Raw genomic sequence first — 13,454 nt, 5'->3', positions numbered from 1 at the left:
GTAGAAGGGGGCTGCAACCCCTGCTAGGGGTGTATCCCCTGACAGTCCCCTAAAGAAATGATCCACCTCCTATCTGAGACTCTCCACATGAGGTAAAGAGAGCCCTGCTGAAACTCACCAAATCCTCTGAGACTGGCCCCAGCTGGAGGATGAGTCTGTCTCTCTCCTATTCCATTTAGGATCAACCCTTCTCCCTAGGCACCAAGGATAATATATTCACTGTATGGAGTCTATAGCAATTCTCTGGGGCCAGAGATGCAATCCAGTGGGAATGGAAGAACACAGCCACCAAAACCCAGGCTATTCCTACCCTACAATGATTTATTGGAAATGATTTACTTTTTTTAAGTTTTTTTTTGAATGAGGCTTTTCCAAAATTTTGTAAAATCCTCCTCTTTCGGAAGAGCCCTTGTTCCTCATGGGAGGAAGAGGACACGGCTTCCGAAAGGGCACATGTGCTCTTCCGCAAAAAAAGCGGAGCAGAGACGGTCCAGTATCCTGGAAAAAAACTCCATAGTGTAGACACAGCCTCAGACAGAGAAATCTGACAGTGAGAAGCTGCTAAGGAACAGCTGTCATAGAGAGATGGAGGGAATGGAGGCAGGAGATCCTCCCACAATGGGAGGGGAGGGGGATCTGGCACTGGAAGTCACTAGAAAGCAACATGAGTCCATCCCATGGTGCCAGTTGCCATTAATTCTCCCTTATTCCTAAGGGCATCCAAGTCTCTGACATGCCCTTGTTTTCTTGAGACAGGAGGCCATGGTGATACATCAGTTCCACTCCATCTGATCCTGTCACCAGGTGCCCGCAGCTCTGCAGGGGCTGAATATTTTAGAGTGCCTTTGATGGGATGTAGAACCTCCACAAAGGGCCAAGAGGGGTTAGAAAGCATGTGTGGGGCAGCAGGATCCCATCCCACAGCCCCTGCAGAACCTGCTCCTGCTGAGGAAGGGAGTCTGTAATGGGGTGTAGCTGTCCATACGCTAGCTCAGAAACCAAAGGGCTAATCCAGGCATTGCCAATCACTGCTGATTAGCAGGCTAACAACAGCTGGGAGGATCAAAGGGCAGGGAAGCAGTCCAGCAGGGCTGCTCAAGAGGTGTGAGCAGGCAGGAGACAGGAACTCTGGTCAGCAGGCTGTTAGGCACGTCTACACTGCACAAAAGATTAACATTGCTGCTGTCGATCTTCTGGTAAATCGAACTCTTAAGTATCAGAGGGGTAGCTGTGTTGACTATGGTAGTGTGGATGCTCCACTTGTTGTTTTGAAATAAGGGGAGTTATTTTGAAATAACACCCTAGTGTAGACCAGGGCTCTGTGTTGATTCCCTGAGCCCTCTACCCCATATGCTGTAACTGAAGCTAAATCTCAAGGAAGCAATTCTCTGGGTTTTAATCTGTTTTCTCAGTTACTCTGTAACACCTGACAATTAAGGATGCTTTACCAAGTATATCCTTTTGGTTTTGTTCATAAAATCACTTTTTTAAGGGGATGATCTCAGTCCTGTGTCCTCTAAGCTACAGGGCAGCACAGCTTCACAGATGATTAAACAGCCCTGCCCAGTCAGAGGCTCAGGGCTCCATGCACTGAGCTGTCTGATTGGGCAGAGCGGATGAATCACCTGTGAAGCTCTGCTGCTGCGTAGCTTAGAGGGAACACTGGTCTGTGTACATATGCCTATGACTGAGATGTCAGCTATTTGAAATGACATGTCATTTTCAATCTCTCTCCTGAGGGAGGGTAAAAGGGCTGGGATACCCCAGGGGACGAAGTTCCCAAGTGAGTCTTCCTGGATTCAGAAAAAGGTTTTGCACATGGGTGGTGGCAGCATCCCACCGCCGGTCAGGGAATCTCTGACCTTGGGGAGTTTTTAAGCAGAAGGTAGAGGCAAGGTATTTTTAAAATCTCCTGTAGGCCTCCACCTTCTGCACTTGAAGTGCCAGAATGGGGAACAACCTTGATAGGCCATATATTTCTTTGTATAAAGAAACCTGTTCCTTACCCAAGAATAAAAAGATTGTGTCTATATGCCACTCTGTATCAGCCACAAGGTTTACAACCATTTACTAACTCAGTAGTCTCCTGGTGCCTCCTCTGGAATAGCAAAAATGAAAATTAGCCCCCAAGATGCTATGTCAATGCAAAATTCTTTGTCCTGGGAGCAGAGCAAACCTCAGGTGGACCAACATCAGGAGACAAAAAAACATGAGACTGCCTGAAAACAACGAGATTAAAGAGAATTATACAAATAATTCAAGTTGGGGTCTTTCTATGTGTCTTTGCTTTCTCAGCCTTGAGGACACACTCAGGTCATGTTTTCAGCAGCCCTGAGGACCTGAAACACTTTTTACGTGAAAGCTGAGGGTACATCTACACTCCAGAGCCTATGTTGACATAGCAGCGCCAGCAGAACCTCCTAACTAAGATTCAGCCCACACGCACAGAAGGAGGTTTTTTTGTTAGCATAACAGCACCATCTCCCCAAACAAAGCCCTCTTAGACTCGTAGCTTGGGCGGTCATACCTAGTAGTTAGAACAGTAGGCAGTCAGAGACATGGGTCATAGCTGGGGTCAGGAGTTCGAGAGCAAATCAAAAGGCAGGTCTCATTGACTCAGACTTTAAAAGCAGAAGGGTCCACCACGTTCATCTGGTCTGACGTCCTGCATGTTGCCACCCACAGAGCCTCATCCATCCACTCTTGTAATAGAGCCACAGTCTGAATATGTCTAGACAATATGCCTCTGTCAACAGGCATGTAAAATAGGCTACCCGACATAGTCAATGAAGCCGGGATTTAAATATCCCCGGCTTCATTAAAATAAAAAAGGATGCCACGCTGTGCCAGCCCAGCTGATCATCGGCACAGCGCGCGAGTCAAGACGCGGATCAGTCAACGAGGGAAGCCTTTGTCGACCACTCCCTTATGCCTCGTGAAATGAGGTTTACAGGAATGGTCGACAAAGGCGTTCCCTGTCGACCGATCCGCGTCTTGACTCACGAGCTGTACCAATGATCAGCTGAGCCAGCACAGCGCAGCAGCCATTTTTATTTTAATGAAGCCAGGGATATTTAAATCCTGGCTTCATTGACTATGTCGGGTAGCCTATTTTACATGCCTGTTGACAGAGGCATATTGTCTAGACATACCCTCTGTGACTGAGTTACCAAAGTCTCCCAATTATGATTTAAAGATATCAAGTTATGGAGAATCCACCAGTTCCTCTAGGTGAAACCAGCAAGTGACCCATGCCCCATCCTGCAGAGGAAGGCAACCTTGCCCACTCAGCCCCCAACATCTCTGCAAATCTGAGCCATTGAAAATTCCTTCCCATCCCCAAACATGGGGTCAGTCAGATCATAAGTATTTTAGAAAAACTCACCAATCCCTGGGGAAATAATTCTCTGTAGTAATTACTGATTTGTTAACATTCTGATAAAAGGGAAGCCATCTACTGCTGGTCAGTTGGCTTATTTGATCCTGCCATGGGGGCAGGGGACTGGACTCGATGACCTCCCAAGGTCTCTTCCAGTTCTAGTGTTCTATGATTTCCCACTCCCTGACCTCATTGGCTGACACTACCCCCGATGTGGTGGCTCACATAAGAATGGCCAGACTGGGTCAGACCAAAGTTCCATCTAAACCAGTATCCTGTCCGCCGACTCCTATACAGAGTCTACACACCCTGTGAACCAGTGGAGTAATAAATTGGTGTAAGCCCTCCAAACAGGGAGATATCACCCTCTCTGTGCAGTACTCCTGGGATCCTTGTGCTTTCACTCTGTTTTAGGTCCAGCTCTGCAGGTTGACACTGGTAAACCACTTCACTGCTCTGTCTCACCCTGTCTGTGAAATGGGAATTACACCTGCCTGGCTGGGGAAGGGGGCGTCAGTGTCTGTACAATGCTTGCAAAGCACGATGGGTGTTATCGTTATTTTCAAGAAAGTGCAGATCCTTGGCTGTTGTAAATTGGTTCAGCTCCATTGATCTCAGTTCAGCTTTTCCGCATTACACTCTGCTCCAAAGTTAATAAATAAAATTCCACTGAAATGTGAGTGAGAAATCTCAGCTTGTAGGCTCATTGTGTGATTCTTATTCTGTCGAGAGCAAAGGGCTCTGGTATCAGCTGGCTCGGAGGGGAACTTCCCGCCTGGCTACAAGAAGTTGTCCAGCTCTTGCTAGGCCTTTGACGTGTCTTGTGTTCCACTTATTTAGTCAAGTCATTTTCCTTTGACTCAGAATGTCCTGATCATGACATGCTACCACTTATCCGACCCTGACTCTGAGTCACTGCCATTGTGAAAGTTTTTAAATACTGACCAAGCCTTAGGAGAATCCGCTTGTTAATCAAACGTCACATAAATGTTGTGCAATTAAGCTGTAAGCTATGTGTGGGCAGCAGACTAGTTCATCTCAACCAGAGTCCCTGCTTTGCTTCGCTGGGAGGAAATCAGGGCTCACTGCAGGGGAATTTTTGTGCTTTTGATTTTCACTTAATACCATCTTTCAGCTGGAAGGCTTTTCCAGTTACAGACTAACTCAGACAAACTACCCCTCTGCATCTTTCAGCTGTAAGGATAAAGTCACTTGCCAAAAGCCATTTCCAGCTGTTGTGTTTCGTCACTGGCCCTGACTGATCAGTGGGGAATTTAGGTTTTAAGGATCAGGCAGAAAGAAATTTGTTTGATACTCCTTGATGGTGTCAAAAACAGGAAAGAATCTCTCCCTTTGCAAGTACCACTCAGCTACAAGTAAAGGAGGTCACCATCTTTGCCTGTGCTAATGAAAGCCAGTAATAATTTGGCTGCTCTGCCACTGTCTATTTATTATTTGTAGGGGTGTGTCTAGACTACAGGGTTTTGTCGACAAAAGTGGACTTTTGTTGACAAAACTATACCTGCGTCCACACTACCACTGAGTTCTGTCAACATAACGGCAACAGAACTTAGCAGTTTTGTCAATGCTGGTAAACCTCATTTTACGAGGCATAACGCCTTCTGTCAACAGAGTTCTGTCGACAGAAGGTGTTATTGCATGTAAACTGTCCTTTGCGTCTACACTACCATGTCGACAAAGCAGCTTGCTTTGTCGACAGAACTGGATGTAGTCTAGACGCTCTTTGTCGACAGAAGCTTTGTCAACAGTATCTGTCGACAAAACTTCTGTCGACAGAAGCCTGTAGTCTAGACGTACCCTAGTAGTAGAATTTGATCTCTTGCAAGATGGATATTTCCCATGCAATAGATATGTCTGATCTCAGATGGTTTCATGAGTCCATGGTAACAGTACCAGCCTACGATTAGGGTGATCAGTGTTCACGTCCCTGACCTCTGGAAGACTTCTTGGGTAACATTGGGCAAGTCACTTATTCTGTCTCAATTCCCCATCTGCAAGTAGGATAACCGCACTTCCCAACAATGCAGGCCTATGATGAGCATAAATGCATTTAAGACTGAGAGAAGCTCAGAAACTATGGTAATAGGGATGCCTGAGGCATATTATATTCTTTCTGATAGCAAAAGATTTGATTAGCCACATCAGTCGTATTGCTTTGTTGAATTCCACTGTCTAGATGTACAAAGTTCATAGGTTCCAGAGGGGTAGCCGTGTTAGTTGTTTTTGCTGAAACAGACAAGGAGTCTGGTGGCACTTTTAAATGTTAAAACTAACAAATCTATCAGGGTATAAGCTTTCATGAGATACAACTCACTTCTTCCAATGCTGGAAAAGGAAAAGAAATCTCTGTATCCCTTTCTTGTTTTCATTTCTTTGCTCTTCAAGTATCTCCAGAAGTAAGTTGTATGTCATGAATGCTTGTGCCCTCATAAATGTGTTAGTCCTTAAAGTGCCAAAGTTTTTAGGGTTAGTCCTTAGTGGAAAAAAGTTATTGTGAACTGAAAGTTACTTTAACACATTTATTGTGTTAGGGACAGTCATGATGGACAGATGTCATTGTTAGGTGCCAGGGGAAAGCCTTACTCACCCGACTGAATGAACAAGGTGATCACTGAGGGTATGTCTACACTACAGCACTATTTTGAATTAACTTAATTTGAAATAGTTAATTCGAATTCAGCTAATTCGAAATAACACATTTATACACAAAAACTTTCGAAATAGCGTTTTGCTATTTCGAAATAGCGCGTCCACACTGAGTGGACACTGAACCGAAATTAAGGCTGGCCGGAACCAGTGCTGGCAGGGCATCAGGTTAGGACTTAGTGTGTGGGGCTGCTGTGTGAGGCTAACTGAGCTCCGTGCTTAAAGGGACCTTGCCCCCACCCCGGACAGACAGTTCTCAGGGTTCCCCGCTTGCTTGTCTACCTCGATGAGGGACAGCAAAGCAGTCCTGGCTTGGAGTGTCCTGAGTGCCCGCACTCAGGACACCACAGCACTCGACCACATGGAGCCAGTGCTGCCCCTGGGCATGCCGGTGCGTCTCGTGGGGTTGTTGCCATCAGCCCAGCTGCACTTGCTGCAGGCTGCCATCTGGGGGGGTCCATTGGGGGGGGGCTGTCAGAATCCAGAAGGCCCTGAAGGAGAGCATCCACCCCAAGGAACCCTCAGAGCCTCCCCAGTCCTCCCCACTGGGGGCTCATGCCCCATTCCTCCCTCATATCCTTCCACTTTCCCCTCCCTAGCCCCCCTTCCTGATGTCAAATAAAAGACACGCATGTTCAAAAATAGAAACTGGGTTTATTGAACAAAACTGGGGGGAGAGGGAATGAACCTCTGGGGAGACTGGGAAAAGGAGGTGGGAGAGGGGAAGAGAGAGGGTAGAAGAGGGGAGGGGGAAAGCTGGAAGCAAGGGGAAGAAGCGGGAGGGGAAGCTCAGGGCTCAGGGTTGGGGGGTCTCACCAGACCAACTTGACTTTCATGCTAACTTGCTCCTGCGTTCGCATGTGGCCTTTGGTGGCCAGGCTGGCAGCTATCCTGCCATAGACGGCCACGTTCCTCCATCTAGTGCAGAGATCATGAACGTTGGGGGCATCCCCCCCCAAACCTGAATAAGGTCCATGATCTCCAACCTGAACCAGGAAGGCGCCCACCTTCTCCAGCCCCTGTCAGGCTCCTAGGAGCTGGCAGACTGCTCCTGGGGAGCGGTGGAGGGCTGGCTGCCAGTGGCTTGCTGACTCATGTTTTGGGAGCACTATGTCAGGGATCACATGGCCACTGCTGGCTCTGGGCTGCCAGGCTTGGAGCTGGCACAGGCACTGTGGCCAGGGTCTACCCCTTTAATGGCTCCTGGGCTTGGGGAGAGGAGAGTAAGCTTTCCTGGTTGTGCCCAGAGTGGCCACCAGGGCTCCCTGGGAAGGGCTGGAGGCCCCCTATTTCGAATTAAGTGTCTACACAGCACTTAATTTGAAATAGCTATTTCGAATTTGGTGTTACTCCTCGTAGAATGAGGTTTACCAAATTCGAAATAAGGGCTCCGCTATTTCGAATTTATTTCGAAATAGCAGTTTGCCTGTGTAGACACTATTAAAGTTAATTTGAAATAACTGCTGTTATTTTGAATTAACTTTGTAGTGTAGACATACCCTGAGTCTCCTCCTGCATGGCCTAGGGCAGTGGTTCTCAAACTTTTTGGGCTCCAGAGCCCAAAAATTGTACATGCGTAAAAATTTATGCGGCGCCCCAGCGATCCACTGATTATTTGTGTTGTACTTATCGATGTTTTCGGTTTGTCAACCTTGCGGAGCCCCTGGAGATGTCTCGCAGAGCCCTGGGGCTCCGCGGAGCACAGTTTGAGAAACACTGGCCTAGTAAATTGCAGCCAAAGGAGATGGGAATTTTTGCTGAAAAAAGTGAAGGAGAGAGGCTCTTCTTGGGTGTTTGGTTAGCCTCTACCAAACACCCAAGAAGTCCAGGCATTTCTGGCTGATGCACAGCGCAAGTTAAGTAATATCAAGGCACACCAGTGAAAAATAAACTGGGCAGCTGTACAATGATGGAGCAAAATGGATACATTCAGCTAATGGCAATTTCCTGCAAGAATGTGAGCTGGATCTTACTCAGATAAAACTCTCACCATCCTTGGCATGATTCTATGCCCAGATAGATTATGGTGCTTGCCTGCATACTTTACTTCAGCTATATAATTACAAGCAAAATTTTGAGCTCAAGGAGGTTATACTTACATTTTAGTTAAGACAAAAATTGAAAATTAATATTGCTGTTTGGTAGGTGGCATTTAACACAAAGGAAGATAAATAAAACCCGGGGGGGGGGGGGGGCAATGTACAAATGAAATGAACAAAAACATAGTGAATTGGGTTTGAGATCTGGTCCCATCCCTAATTTAGTGGCAGAAAAATAGAAGTTGCTGCTTCAGCTGACACTGATTGACAGAATGAGGGTAGCTGCTGTTCATATAACAGGAAGGAAGGTCAGCCTTATGCAGATCCTGGGCATCAGACTCTCTGCTAGTAGAAACTGGTACAGCTTCCTTGTGGTCAATGGAGCTGCTCCAAATTACAACAGCAAAGACGCTTGGCCTGGATCTGATCCAGCTCGGTGAACATGCTGGTTGGCATCCAGCAAGGCCTTTTAAAGTTGGTTTCTGGTTTTGTTGTCTCAGCAGCTCAATGTAACGTCAGCAAAGACAAATGAAGTTGATTCGAACAAATATAGTTTTATGTTATGCCTGTAGTTATCCGGGCCCCACCCTTTGTAATGCAGTCTGTTTCAGAGCTGAAACTCTAATGCCTCCTTGCAAAAGGGATATCTAATTCTCTATTTGCAGTAAGTGGTGGGCACCCTGTTTAGCCACTAAAATTTTGGCAGGGACACGATGTGGCAGTGCTACCAAGAGTCACAAGTGTTTGCAATGATCTTCTCTTCTCTTCTCTTCTCTTCTCTTCTCTTCTCTTCTCTTCTCTTTTCTCTTCTCAAGATTCTTCTGCAATGCATCATTTAGTATCTGCTCCCTTGTCCTCTGAAAACCTTGCCAGACTTTTTGACTTTTCCAACTCCCATGCACCCTACCCTCTCTCCACACACAGATAAGATCAAACCAAAACCATAGACCAGTGTTTCTCAAAATGGTCCAAGTCATGCTGCCTCCTGAAGCTCCCCTTGGCTGCAAACAGTGAACAGCAGCCAATGTGAGGCTTCGTGGCTGCGGAGCTGGGAAGTAAACAAACCGGAGCAGCCTGGTAGCAGCTTTCTCAGGATACATCTACACTGCAGGCTAAAGTCGAGTTAAGATATGCCACTTCAGCTATGTTCATTGCATAGCTCAAGTCGAAGTAGCTTAACTCAGCTTTAGGAGCTGTCTATACAACAGGGAGTCGAAGGAAGAACACTCTCCCTCTGACTTCCCTTACTCCTCGTGAAATGAAGGTTACAGAAGTTGGAATAAGAAGCCCATTATTTTGAAATTATTTCAAAATAATGGGCTTGCTGTGTAGACGCACTCTTTGCTATTTCAAAATAAGCGTGCAGTGTAGATATAGCCTCAGAGTGGGTCCATGGATCACATGAGAAACATCGCCATAGATCCAAACATCCTCCTAGGTTTGCGTCAAGTGTCATAATCCACATCTGAATTTTGAGACTTGTGCCATTTCTAAATTTATACATTCTCTTCCTGTGCCTCTACTTTCCACTTGCCATGTACCCTCTGAACTGACCATTGCACCATCTTCATCCTCTACTCACCCCTTCTACAGAAATCTCCCCTGCAGGTCCTATGGCAACTACACCTTCTTGTGTTAGGGGACAGAGACAGAATCTATACATTTGTTCAGACTAAGGCCTTGTCTACACTGGCATGTTTTGTCACTAAAACCTGCCTTTTGGTGACAAAACAGTGAGAGCGTTTACACTACAATGCGACTTCTGCTGGGAAAAACCGGTTTGGCAACAAAAAAATTCCATCTCTGTGTGAAAATTTTGTTTTTCTCGCCTCCCTTTATTGTTGACAAAGAGCCAGTGCAGACTCTACTCTTTGTTTTGTGGAGAGAACTGGCATCCTCCAGTATCCCACAATGCCTATCCTGATGGCGGTGCTCAGTGTTTTGTGTTCTCTGGTGCCCTGCAGGCATGCCCCCCCTCCCCCCTTCAAAGCTCTGAGAAGTATCTGTCAGTATCTCCATTTGGGGAACAAAGGACAAATCACTGGAATATTCCTATTCTGCCCTGCTAGGAACACAGCAGTGGGCAGACTGCTGCTTCAGGGGGAAGGCTGGAGAGATTGCTGAGCTGCTTTGACATTTCTCAGCATTCTTCATTCCGGAGAGCTCACAGGGCTAAAAAGGAATGCCAAGAAGTGCAGGGATCAGCTCTGCTTTCCCACAATACTGCACTGTGCTTACTCACATTGCTTTGCTCTGTCTGTCAACAGGGGACCTAGCAATATGACCATGACATGTCAACAATGGGAGACAGAAAAACTGGTTTGACCGGTTTTCACTTTGGGCAACATTTGCATGTCCACAGCACTTTTGTAGCCAAGTCTTCCCAGTGCAGACATAGCCTCATGATAAGGTACAAAAAGAACTTGGACTGTGTGAAACATATCGTTGTTAGGCATTAGCTGAAAAGAGAAGGGTCCATTCTAACCCAAGGACTACTAGGAAAAGTGCTTAGTAGACCTCAGAATGCTAGTGGTATGGTTTCTAGTTTGAAAGAAATCTTCTGTTCTCTTCTCTATTGCTCCCGTCATTGGCTCCAGACAGGTTCTGCTACTCAAAGGGAGCATGGAAGTTTCTTTGATTTGCAAACACAGGAGAGACTGAGTTTAAAGCAGTGATGGGAAACTGGCAGCCCCAGGTTATATGCGGCCCATGAGATATGCAGGGAGTCAGATTCCACTGGTTTCCATCCGCTTAATTTTTTTCCCTACTAGTATTACTAAAGTGACACACACGAGGGCACATGAAGTGAGGTGTGTACTGATTGTATACAGGATTGTGAGTGCCGTGCCCTCCCTCTGTGTCCAGTTGAAGCACTGCTAGAGTTCAATCTTCACATCCCGCAAATTCCAGGCATGCAAGCACAGTTAGCAAAACTACCCTTTGACAATCTTGCAGCCCACTGAGAGGAAGACGGGCCACTCATGAGGCCCACTCGCTAGCCTAAGTTGCCCATCACTGCTTTAAAGCATTTTCTAAAGAAACACCAGGCTCAAAGCCCTTGATTGTTCCAGAGGCAAAAAGCCGCTTGTATAAAACAAGGTAATGATGTGGCACCAGGAAACCCTTGGAGACAGTTACAGCCGCTGTTTCCTTTGGTGGCTACTAAAGAAAACCCACGCACACGCTTTTGTTACAAATACCCCAGAAGCTAAAAGAGTCTGACGAATCTGGCTCCGGCTGCCTCTTCACGTCTGCAATTTAATCTCATTAAGGTCCATTATGGCAATACCGTAATGAGGATTCTGTTGGGAGAAGTGAAGGAAAGAATCAAGACACACTGAAGAAAGAGAGGTTGCAGTTTCTTCATTATAACCAAGCACGGTAATTTAATTGAGTCTCCCCAGCCCCGTCTTGTCCTCTGGTGCAGGTTGCGCAGAAGAAAGCGGGGACCTCAGTGCCTCCTCTTACCTTCAGCTTTAGCTGTAGTGATCTCTGCCTGCAGGACCGCTGAGTTAAGGTAGGGCCATTCTCTGAACGGGGTTTGAAATAACCAAACTTGGAAAAGCAGCAGTTGGTTCAGTGCATCTCCTCAGCAACTCAGGCCACAAACCGTTGTCAGGCCCCTGCTCTGCTCACTGCACCATCTCCCCGGGTAGTACTGAATCATAGGCAAAGACTTGGTCCTCAGCCTCAACAGCCCTGCTGGGATTTGATCTAAATCCTTGTGTGATAATGACACGTCCCCCTTTCCCCCTCCCCTCCCCCCGCTCCAGCTGTGCTCCTCAGGAACAAGGGAACACCCCCCTCAGGAGAGGCTCACCTGGGCATGACACAACACCTGGGCATGACACAAGCACTTTATTAGGGACTGGCTCATGAATCTGGAACTAAGTGCTGCCTTAACAGCCAAATACATAAATTGTTTCTAATAGCCTATCTATAACTATCACCTACCCACCCCTCACACACACCCAGGAAACCTCCCTGAAACTTAAACAGTAAACCAACCCCAAAATCCAGCTACTACGGGCTGAGAGAGTGGAAATGTGTGTACATTTTGTAATGCTGAGACACACAGGGTGCGTCTAGACTACCTCCATGTTCTGGCGACAGAACGCGGTAGTTTTGTTGACAGCGGTAAACTTCGTTTTACGAGGAAGAACGCCTTTTTCCACAGAGATCTGTTGAAAAAAGGCATGTGTGGATGCAGGGAGCCAGTTCTGTTGAAAAAAAAGGCCTCCAGGAAGAAGCCCTGGTGGGCAGTCTAGCCTTCACATGTAGAGCACCTCTGTGGTCCCTGGCCACAGCCTCTTAAAAGCACAGGTACCCAGACAGGCCTTGCTGCCAGGAAGCTAGCCAGAGCACCCGTGCTAGCCATGTCCCAGCCTCAAGGCCCCCCTGGCCCATCTCGGGACAGTGATGAGAACCAGTGGCAGCCCGTCAATACAGGCGACCTAGGCGGTCACCTAGGGTACCAAGATAAACAGCCGTTGAGGACTTTGGAGGTGGGGGTGCCGATTGTGCGCTGATCGCGCATTTCACCTAGGGTGCCAGTTGCCGGCAGCTTGTCTAGGGCCACTCCTGAGGAGAACCCACCCAGGGGCACCAAAAGATGGGCACCAGCCTGGTCAGAGCTAGAAATTAAAAACCTACTGGAGCTCTGGTCCCAGGAAGAAGCCCTGTAGGCCCTGCAGACACGCCACAGGAATGCGGGCATCTATGAGTGCATGGTCCAGGGACTGGCCAACAAAGGGCATCACCCCCACATTGTGGACCAAGTGAGGGCCAAAGTAAAAGAACTGCAGCAGGGATATGCCAAGGCCTGGGACCAGAGCTCCCGCTCTGGGGCAGCCCCACAGAGCTGCCCTTACTACCAGGAGTTGGAGCAGATCCTGGGCGGTGGGGAAGCCCAGACTCCACTGTGTGTGGTGGAGTCCGGGTTATCCCACCACATCGTGGACCGACACCTGACAGAGGACAACCAGGCAGGAGAGGCGGGAGAGGCGCACCTGGAGGAGGAGGAAGAGGAGGTAGCAGGGGCCCTCTCCCAGGAGCCAGTCCTCCAGACCCCAGAGGCCTCCCAGGCGTCCGTGGACATTGGGAGGGAACATCAAGTGAGTGCTTTGAGGGGTCACCACACATGGGTAGGTTGGCAGTGTGGGGGGCCATCTAGTCCCATTGCCACTGTGGGGCCCCTGTGAGGCTTTCAGGCCACTGCCCAACTCACATACGGTGTCACATGTAACACCCCTGGGTCTCCTGTGCAAAGAAGAGCCCTTGACAGCCACGGCATACCCCCGGGACAGCAGGGGTGCACACAGACATTGATTGTCTCCTCTTCTGTTCCTCCGCAGCCAGATTCTCTACTC

The 13,454-nt window shown here is 47.9% G+C and overlaps 1 long non-coding RNA gene across 3 annotated transcripts in view; it reads left to right on the top strand.

Annotated features, from left to right (window-relative positions):
• LOC112547336 (uncharacterized) overlaps positions 1-13,454 on the top strand; it is a 42,902-nt gene that overhangs the window by 2,278 nt on the left and 27,170 nt on the right. The window contains exon 4 of one of the 3 annotated variants that reach the window (XR_016347007.1): positions 3,794-4,087. The exons of 1 other annotated variant lie outside the window; for it this stretch is intronic. This is a non-coding gene — a long non-coding RNA (uncharacterized LOC112547336). Of the gene's footprint in view, positions 1-179; positions 326-3,793; positions 4,088-13,454 lie in introns of those variants that run through there. One more of the 3 variants, XR_016347008.1, reaches the window with a different exon arrangement.

The sequence above is a fragment of the Pelodiscus sinensis genome, chromosome 17 (assembly GCF_052426305.1).
Source record: "Pelodiscus sinensis isolate ZL-2025 chromosome 17, ASM5242630v1, whole genome shotgun sequence".
In the NCBI taxonomy this organism is placed as follows: domain Eukaryota; kingdom Metazoa; phylum Chordata; order Testudines; family Trionychidae; genus Pelodiscus; species Pelodiscus sinensis.
This window is presented reverse-complemented; position numbering and strand designations above follow the sequence as displayed.